The sequence below is a fragment of the Lepisma saccharinum genome, chromosome 10 (assembly GCF_977018435.1).
Source record: "Lepisma saccharinum chromosome 10, izLepSacc3.1, whole genome shotgun sequence".
Lineage (NCBI taxonomy): Eukaryota > Metazoa > Arthropoda > Insecta > Zygentoma > Lepismatidae > Lepisma > Lepisma saccharinum.
The window spans coordinates 71275223-71285048 of NC_139238.1; positions in this window are offsets into that span (position 1 = coordinate 71275223).

Sequence of the window (9826 nt, forward strand, 5' to 3'; positions counted from 1 at the left end):
ATAAAGTTGTCATAAATCTGTAAGCTCTCTTCCTATTTCTGCGCTCAGAATAGTAATTGATTCACCTGAAGTATCGTCTTCTGAAAGAAAACTGCTTCCGTCTGTCATTTTTAACAATTCTTCGTCAAACACGATTTCCTCCCGTGTCTTCGCTGGCGAAGGGGTGCATTGCTCTCAGCAGTGAGTCATGCACAGGTGCTCTTCTTTGTTCCAGCAAGCTGAGCTCAAATTTCGCAACATTTCATTTGAGCGGAATTTTCACTGATCGCATTTTTCATAAAATCGTAGATGTTACTACGGTTGATCTGTGCTGATGGGAAACTTCATACGGAAGTAAAAACGGTTTAAAGTTATGGTAAAAATGATGGTATAAAGCTTATCTGTTCCTGAATTGTACATGTCTTTAAAAATATGTTAAAAACTATCTTCGAAATAGTCATATAGGGCCCGGGACTTTATGTCCTATAAAACTGTAAAATATGTATGTAATTATGTTATATAAATTGGAAAATATGTCATGAAAAATTACAAATATTTCAGAAAAATGCAGAAATATTCCCAGTAAAGCTAAATATATGCACAACAGTACTCTCGAATTTCTCCCATACCCGATAGAGTAGAGTAGGGGCTGTAATGTACCGAATGTTATTTTTACTTTTGACTGATTTTTGTGGAAAGCGAAAAAGGTAATAAACAAATGGGAACGAAACTTCTTTACTTCCGGTGCAACAATGAGAGAGAACATTTTTCCTCAATAATGTTTGCATGGCTATCAATTGTCGGCGGGATAAAAAAGTGGGGTATTATTATTATATTACTGAGAAAAGACGGCGCCTTTCTTCCTCCGTAATTTCCATATCCTGCCATCGACAATATGAACTATCCGTTGTGCTAATGCTACGAGGAAAAAGTTTTGAAATAACTGATTATGTGCGAGAAAATTACGAAATTATACATAAATATGTCTTATTACAACAAAATTGAAGAAATATGTTGTAAAAACGCTAAATTGGTGAACTATGTCAAAATATGCTTTGTCACGTTTGTCTATTTCGGCTGATTTTCATCAGATATGTCAAGATCTCAGCCCAATATTAGATCCGAAGCCAAATGAAAAATATGTTATAAAGTCCCGGGCCCAAGTCTTAACCTTTTTTAAAAGATAGAAGTTATTTATGAATTTTGCTTTTTTATTGGCAGCATAAGTTATGTAAATTTTATTTTAGATATTGAGAGCCTTGTGGTCTGTTCCAAAATGGAATGGCACATGTGTACATACATACGCACACATACTCAAACACATGTCAAATGAAAATCTTAATTTGTTTTCGTATTTTAACTAGTAGATTTATGCATGTAGAGTTGCAAGTTTGCTGAATTTTAGTATATATCTATTGCTGGTCCACATATATTTTCAAGTCTTGAATTAGTGCCTGTGTATCTCAGGAAGAAGAATCTTTTGGATGGACGAGCAGTCACTTATACCCATTGCGAAGGTTTTTCCACCCAACTGAAGCCATTGTCGTACCACTCCCTCCATTTGCTGGTGTGGTAATCATGCATAGAGATATTGGATTTTCATTTGCAAGAGAATTTCTATACGTTTTAGGCTTCCAGAGGGCAAGAAACCACTGCTCTTCGCTGGTGCAAGTGTGTGAAGGAGGCGCCATCTTTAAAAATGAGGAAAATGGTGTTGGCAAGCTCATTTGATCAGTGTTGCACCCTTGAGGTCGTTTTGTAAATAACAGTTGACACCTGATGTAAATTTGAACTGTATATAGTCTCTCATATAATTTTTATTGTATATATATGTATGTATGTAGGTTGAATTTTATACCTCCCAAAATAAAAAAAAACGTTTATAGCCCACTAGCTGCTGACCCCAAACCCTCTTAAATCGAGGCCTGTTTTCCTTGAGTCACTGGAAAAGAAATAATAATGGAAATAGTGATTCTTCGTCTTCTTCTACAACTACTAATAACAATAATAACAATAACAATAATTATTGACGTTTTGTCTTGTTTATGTTTTGAACATAAATTGAGAGTGTTTGAAAATAGAATCCTCAGAAAAATATTTCAGCCTTAAAAAGATGAGGAGACAGGTGAGTAGAGAAGGTTACATAATTTGTATTCATGTCCAGATATTATTAGAATGATTAAATCAAGAAGACTTAGGTGGGCAGGCCTTGTGGCACGAATAGGAGAGGAAAGAAGAGTTTGCAGGATTCTTGTTGGGAAACCTGACGGTAAGAGACCAGTAGGAAGACCAAGACGAAGATGAAGGGATAATGTTGAGATGGGCCTAAAGGAAATTGGTAGGGATGGAAAAGAGTGTTGCTAAGGATAGGGACAATTGGAAGGCCTGTGTTGCTGCAGCCATCAACCTTCGAGTTTTAGAAGGCTAGAGAGTTAGTTAGTTAATGACGTTTTGTTTTTGGTCCTTTCATTATTATGAACAAAAAAGTGTAAATTTGGAATAAAAAGGGGACGTTTGCACCTTTAAAAGTGAAATCAGGTTTTCTGGTGTTCGCAACATTGTTTGAAAGCGAAGACTGCTGTTTGCAGGTTATTTTCCACCTCTTTTCTTCTTCAGAATATTTAACAACCACATATCTCGTATGGAAACAAAGAAACCATTCTTCACTCTCTTACAGTGGTTCGATTGCCAATGGGAAAGACCTGTGCCTGCTTAGAAAAGGGGGAAGGGGTGATGTCGAGTTGGGTAACCACAGAACCACGGATGTAGACGAATAATCTCAAGGTTTCAAGTTCACGGGGACCGTTTTGCAACCGTTGTAGAACTGGTACTACTGCACTGAGTTCTCACAACGAATATATTTCGACTATCTAATTGTTTTCCGAGTACATTGTTTCATTGTTCGTTGTCAGGGTCATATTCTGAAAGTTTAATCGAAAGATAAAGAATCTTTGAGTATGTTATTCATAACATATTTTGGAATGAACTCTCTCTCTTTTGTTTATTTGAGTGTCCGCCCTCGCTGGTTGTTGAAGGTCTTGGAACTCATACATTCTAATGGGTTCTATTGGGTTGGAACCTATTTTCTTCAAGAATTTAAATTCGGTACAAGTTTGCGAATTGTTTAATTGGAAGAAGGTTCCTGGACCTTATTTAAATTCATCCAGAAAAAAAGGTTCCTGGACCGAATTGAAATACTTTAAATATAAAAAGGTCCATTATGGCCTACAACTCATTTACAATTGCTGATTTTCTCTTCTGGACGGGAATTGAATTAATTTACAATTCCTGGAGCTTTGTTAGGATACAGAAATCCACACATTCTAATGGGCGAAAACTCAATATGCTGATCAAGGCAGAATTGATTTCATTTTAAAATATAAAACTAAACGTTACGTTTCAACCTTCTTTCAAGGTCTTTTTCAGAGTCTGCGCCAAATACAAATGAAATAAGGCAGAGTTTGAGTGCTTTCGGAACATCTCCAGCTGAATGCGCGAGTCTAGCCAGCGAGCCTACGAGCAGTGTACAGCGTGAGCAATAGAGTTAGCTATAGGGGCAGAGTAGAGATGACGTCAGCGGTTCATTTCTTGATTGGAGCCGTCGGGAGTTATGACTCGCTCCCAAGGTGCAAGCGCAGAACGGCCAGAGCTGTTACGGAAATAATTTCACTATACAAAACAGGAAAATATATATATACACAAAAATCACTCCCCTCCAGACACAAGATTATTAGAAATTGTTTATCTGGAACATTCCTAGGTGTTCCAGCAGGTGACCTTCTCCTGTCAACTGTCGTTTTACCTGACAGGCTATTTAGATAAACATTTCCTTTCATCTGGAACGTGGTTGGACTCCTTATCTCAAGCTCGTTTTCCTTATCCATTCTTTTCTCCTCTTTCGCTCTTGACCTTTCCACTCTTTCTAACACCTTGTTCCAATCTTTGTTTACCGTCAGTCCCCCATTCCAGTTCATTGTATCTTCTTCCCCCCTTTTTTAAGGGGATTTTTCAGCAATGTCACTTGATGGGCTGGCTCTGAGATTCGCCCATTCTCTAATGATTGGATTCCTGGGCGCAACACAGTAGTAGGGGCTATAGGTGGCAGCAGTGGTGCCAATGCCCCCCCCCCAAGGCCCATGACGCACTCCCCTCAAAAAGGTATAACATTTGCGCCCCACCCCCCTTTAAAACCGAATTAATTACTCAAATTATTTTTGTCGGACAAAATTTGCGGAAAAATATAATACAAGAGGTGCAGCCACGAATTTTTGTCTGGAGGAGTAACCAAGAAGAAGAATAATAATAACATTAATAATGGCTTTATTATTACTACTACTACTACTACTGCCAGGAGCGTGGTGCTGTGTGCAGGGCCCTACGTGCACATTCCCCTATATGCTCTCTGCACTCTGCAAACATACACAAACACATACATACATACATGTGTTTGTGTGCTTGGACGTCCGCAGGATTTTTTTCAGGGAGCAGCAAACATGGTATTTTTTCCAAGGGAGCAAAGGAGACAAATTACCCACATAATAGTACTGCCCCTTCAAAATACACTTTTTCAGATTGAAGCTATCATGTTCCTGCAACATCCTTCTAATAACACTGTGCGACAATGAAAATTGCCGCAGAACAAAAACATGTGATTCCTATGGAGTTCAGTACCCTGATGAAGATAGTGAAAACAGTTTTCCGCTATCACCTAAACTTTTTTCTGGAAACGCAATTTCATCAGCGCACGACTGCATGCTTTTGTTGTCGCGGCACTTATCAGCACAGCCTGTTACTAGGACTCGACAGTGCATAGGGGAGGGGGTGGAGGGAGAAGGGATAGATAGCCACTTGGTTGAGGTATAGTAAGGTATAATGGAGTTGCAGTTACTTGCTTCAGTCAGTTGCTAGTGGGATCACGCAGTGTCTGTTCCTGCAGTGTGTGTCATGCAAAACCCCTAACGTGAAGAATACTGTTTGTGCGTGTTCGCGTGTTTCTTGTGTTCAGCGATGGCTAGGAAGTGTGTTAATTTATCAAACCTTTTCTGTTATGTGTGTGGTGAGTTTACGATGAAGTCTAAAAGACATCCCATTTCCCCGCTTGTCAAAAAGGCGTACGAGTTGTATTTTGAATCAAAGGTAGATGAGGGTAAGTGTTGGGCACCACAGAACTGTTGCTCACGTTGCTCCCGCTATTTAAGAGGATGGTTGCATGGAACCCACCCATCTATACCAATTCCTGTACCACAGTTGTGGAGGGGACCTATAGACCACATAACAGATTGCTACTTTTGTTTAATGAAACTAACTGGACTCTCAAGTAAATCAAAACACACAGTTTCATATCCAAATTTGGAATCTGCAGTGCGCCCTGTTCCGCATTCCGATTCTCTCCCAGTTCCAAAACCACCAACGGAATGGACACTGGAAGATGAAACAGACAATGGTAGTGACCAACCAATAGATCACGAAGATCGTGATTACACGCCATCTACATCACAGCCCCAACCACAGCCATTGTCACAGGCAGAGTTGGAATGAACCTGTTGTTGACAAAGACAGTGTGCTGTTAACACCGCTCCATCTGAAATTGGGCTTCATGAAGAATTTTGTGAAAGCAATGGACAAAGATGGCAGGGTTTTAAATTTTTACTGTCCAAATTTCCTGCAATTAGTACTGCAAAAATTAAAGAAGGAATTTTCATTGGTCCTCAGATTCGTGACTTGATGAATGGCATAACCTTTGAAGAGTTGCTGACAGATAGTGAGAAGGCAGCTTGGCTTGCCTTCAAAGATGTATGCAACAATTTCTTGGGTAACGTCAGGTCTGACAATTACAGGGAACCGACGGAACACATGCTGGACTGTTACAAGTCTATGGGGTGCATCATGTCTTTCAAAATACATTTCCTGCATTCTCATTTGGATTTGTTCCCGCCTAATCTCGGAGATGTGAGTGACGAACATGGTGAGCGATTTCACCAAGATCTCGGTGCCATGAAAAGACGATATAAGGGAAGATGGTCACCAAACCTTTTGGCAGATTACTGCTGGACACTCCTACAAGAAGATTCACCATCCACCCACAAACGGAAAGTTTCCAGGAGATGTTTCTAACTTATAAATACATTTCAAGCTTATTGCAGCTCTCTCGTACCTTTTTTATGTTTTGTAATACAAACAATTAATTTGTTCCATGATCTGTATTTTATCCAGCTACAGGTTCCTCCTGTACTGTAATGGAGTCGTTTCCAAGTGTCGCGAAAGTTGCTGCTTTGTTTTTCATGAATTACAATATATTGCTTACTATATGAAATATAGGCTAAGTGGTACATGTAGCATATCTTTTGCAGAAATATTGGTACGTGATGGAACATTTCTGATTTCATTTTCGTAATCAGCGTATTTGATTTAGTAAAGAACACCTTATTTCATCTCGCGGCAAGACACAAAGTTCAAATTTGTTGCACTGTGTAATTTACATAAATTACTGTTAATGAACTTAAATATATGTGTGTAATACATAACTTTATGGTAACATCCATTTACCAGGAAGGCGTGCCCCCCTTGCCCCCCTTGCCCCCCTTCCAAACGCCAATGTATATATGTGTGTATGTCTGTATGTATGTATGTACCACACACAGAGAGAATTGTCATACAACCGGCGAAAACTTCCACAGCGTATAGACGGCATCACGACGTACAACTTTTTCTTAGCAATGCTTTGCTCATTGTAGCCTTGTTTTCTTGCTACGAAATCTAAAAAAAACATTAAATGTTAACTTCAATTACAACATAACTTAAAGAAATTTTCTTAAATGTAGCTATACTTTTTCTTATAATATTGGTGTATTGTATACATGTAATTTTTTAATATTTGACTTTTATCTTTGCAATCGCCATTCTTGTTTTGGCACATTCAAAATAAATGCCATTAACTTTAATAGTAATAGTAATAGTAACAGTAGTTTATTTAAAGTACTGAGAACAGTTACAAAAACCTCACACAGCACTATGTCACAAAGAGTAATATCAAAGGATTAACTCATAATGGTTTTTCAGCAAATCACATCCTATACCTAAATATAATATTTTAAGGGAAGTCATAATGGAAATCATCAATTAATATTTTTATAAGTTCACCACCATTTTTCAATTTTACTGATAATAATGATTTTTTTCTTGTTTTATATTTTGGAACGTTATAAACTATTGTATTTCTAAAGTATTCACTATCAATCCTATTTGACAAAATGTTTTGTATAAATATTTTAATTTTTATCTTTCCTTCTTGAGCTCAAAGTTGTTAAATTAAATATTTCCAACCACTCCATATATTTTAGTGACATGTAACTATTCTTCATTTTCATACAAAGTAACCTAATAAATAATTTCTGAATTGATTCAATTTTATCGGTGTGACTATTTGCTGCTACGTTCCATAATTCATTTCCATACTCCACTAATGGATGAACCAAAACCGTAAATAGAAACCTGAAACTTTCCATTTTATTAAGGGAAGTCCAATAAAAAAATATAAAAACTAAAACCCTTTTAGCTTTTTTTACAAACTTCAATCATATGTTCCTCAAATGACAGTTTAGAATCTATATACGAAGATCCATGTGAGTAGAACAAATAGAAATCTTATTAGATTTAATAACATATTTAGAGACAATACAGTTTGCAGTTGTTTTTTTTCGAACATCTCAATAGTTTTCTATAGCTAAATTAATTTGCATACCATTTATGTCACACCATTGTACTACTCTATTAAGATCATCCTGTAATTTTAAGAAATCCGTTCTAATTTTTATTTCCCTGAATATTTTTTAAATCATCGGCATATAAAATATATTATGATTCTCTAACACTAAATATAAGATCATTCATAAAAATTGCAAATAAAATAGGACCAAGATTCTTGTGGTATCCCACACGATATTTTTGCCGTATTGGATGTTGTTTGACCTATTTTTACTCTAAACGTTCTATTCATTAAATAACTCTGAAACCTTTTCAAAAATCTTGGGGAAATACCCAATATATCAAGTTAATGAAGTAACAGTTTATGATTAACAGAATCAAAAGCTTTAGCCAGGTCAATAAATACAATATCAGTTTGAGATTTTATTGTAAGAGATGTTTTTATAGAGTCAATTAATACTAAAAGATTTGTAACCGTAGATCTACCTTATATGAACCCATGCTGATTTACATGTGTATATTATTTGAGCGAAAATCCAATATAGTCAGCAATTATAAAGGGTGGAGCATTTTCGATTACCCAGTTTGAAAATAATATACTCAGCCCTAGAGACAATGAAACTCCAAAAATGTGATATCATCCATTTCACTACACTTGTCCATTTACATACGTACATGCCACGTAGACTTCACTACTGTGCTTTGTGTGCATTTGCTACAGGTGAAACACTATGTCTGCCAAATAAAAACTTTTCGGACATTTCTGAAAATGGAGAGTTGGCCACACTGCGTGGACGGACGACGACGGAAACAGCTTTGTGGCCTTGACTATCAGTAGCCACTAATGTCGCGTTTCGGTGACATTCAGTAGCCCGCCAGATCCCCCGACCTAACTGCCCAAGACTTCTTTCTTTGGGGACACTTGAAGGATAAAGAGCTTGCAACCAGAATAGGAAGTGTTGAAGAGCTGAAGGAACGCTTCAGGGAGGAAATCTATGATTTAGCAACTTTTTTCCAAATAACATCATTATTAGAGAAAGGAACTTCAATTGTCAAAATATCAACTGTATGTTTAACCAATAAAGCACAACCACCACCACTTTTTCTATTACTTTGAAGCAAGTTTCTATCTTTTCTAATCACTCTGTAACTTGGATCAAGATGGGTAGAATAATCTCTGTCTTTTTTATAGCAGCTTTCAGTTATAAGTACTAAATCATGATTTTCCAGATTAATGTTATCTATAAGTTCATCCAATTTTGTTTCTTTTTAAACCTCCATTTTGATAAGAAACAGATAATTCATAACAAAATATTTGTTAATGTGTGCCAAGTATGTAGCGTTCATGAAACACTAGAGTAGATCTGTAAAATTAATCGTTCTAAAATAAGTACAAATAAACTTGCTGCTAAAAATTTTATATTGCTTATAGCTATGTAGTTTAAATTTGTTGAGGTTTTTTTTATTGCTTGCGCGATTCTGTGATTTTTAACAGTGCCTCCATCTAGTGTGCAGGATACTCAACCACTGTTTAAAACATCAATGTTTATTGCATTGCTTGTCTTCTTGAAGTGAATACAGCTTGAAAGTACGTGGACATTAATTTATCTAGATGACTGTACTTTCAGGCTGAACCGCGAAAGGAATTAAATGCTAAAGTGAAACATTGGCGCTTAATCCGTTTTGCATTTGTTACTTTTGCTCTCATCTCTGTAATTTCGTTCGCGTTTAAACCGTTTTCTTTAGTTCCATTCGCGCGTATTCGATGTTATTCCTTTCGCGCTTATTCCGATGTTGTATCGCGCTTAATCCGTTCGCTCTTATTTCTTTCGCGCTTCTTCCCTTCTACTTGTATTCCTTTTGCACTTAATGCGTTTTACTCTTACTCCTTTCGCGTTTAATCCGTTTCGTTCTTACTTATTTCGCCTTTATTCCTTTCGCGCTTCTTCCATGTACCTTTTATTCCTCTCGCCTTTAATATGTTTCGCTTTTTTTCCTATCGCCCTTAATACGTTTCTCTCTTATTCCTTTCGCTCTTATATCTTTTGAAATTAATGAATTAACGCTTTTATTCCTTTCCCGCTTCTTCTCTTTCGCTTTTGTTCCTTTCCCACTTAATCTGTTTCGCTTTTATTAATTTCAC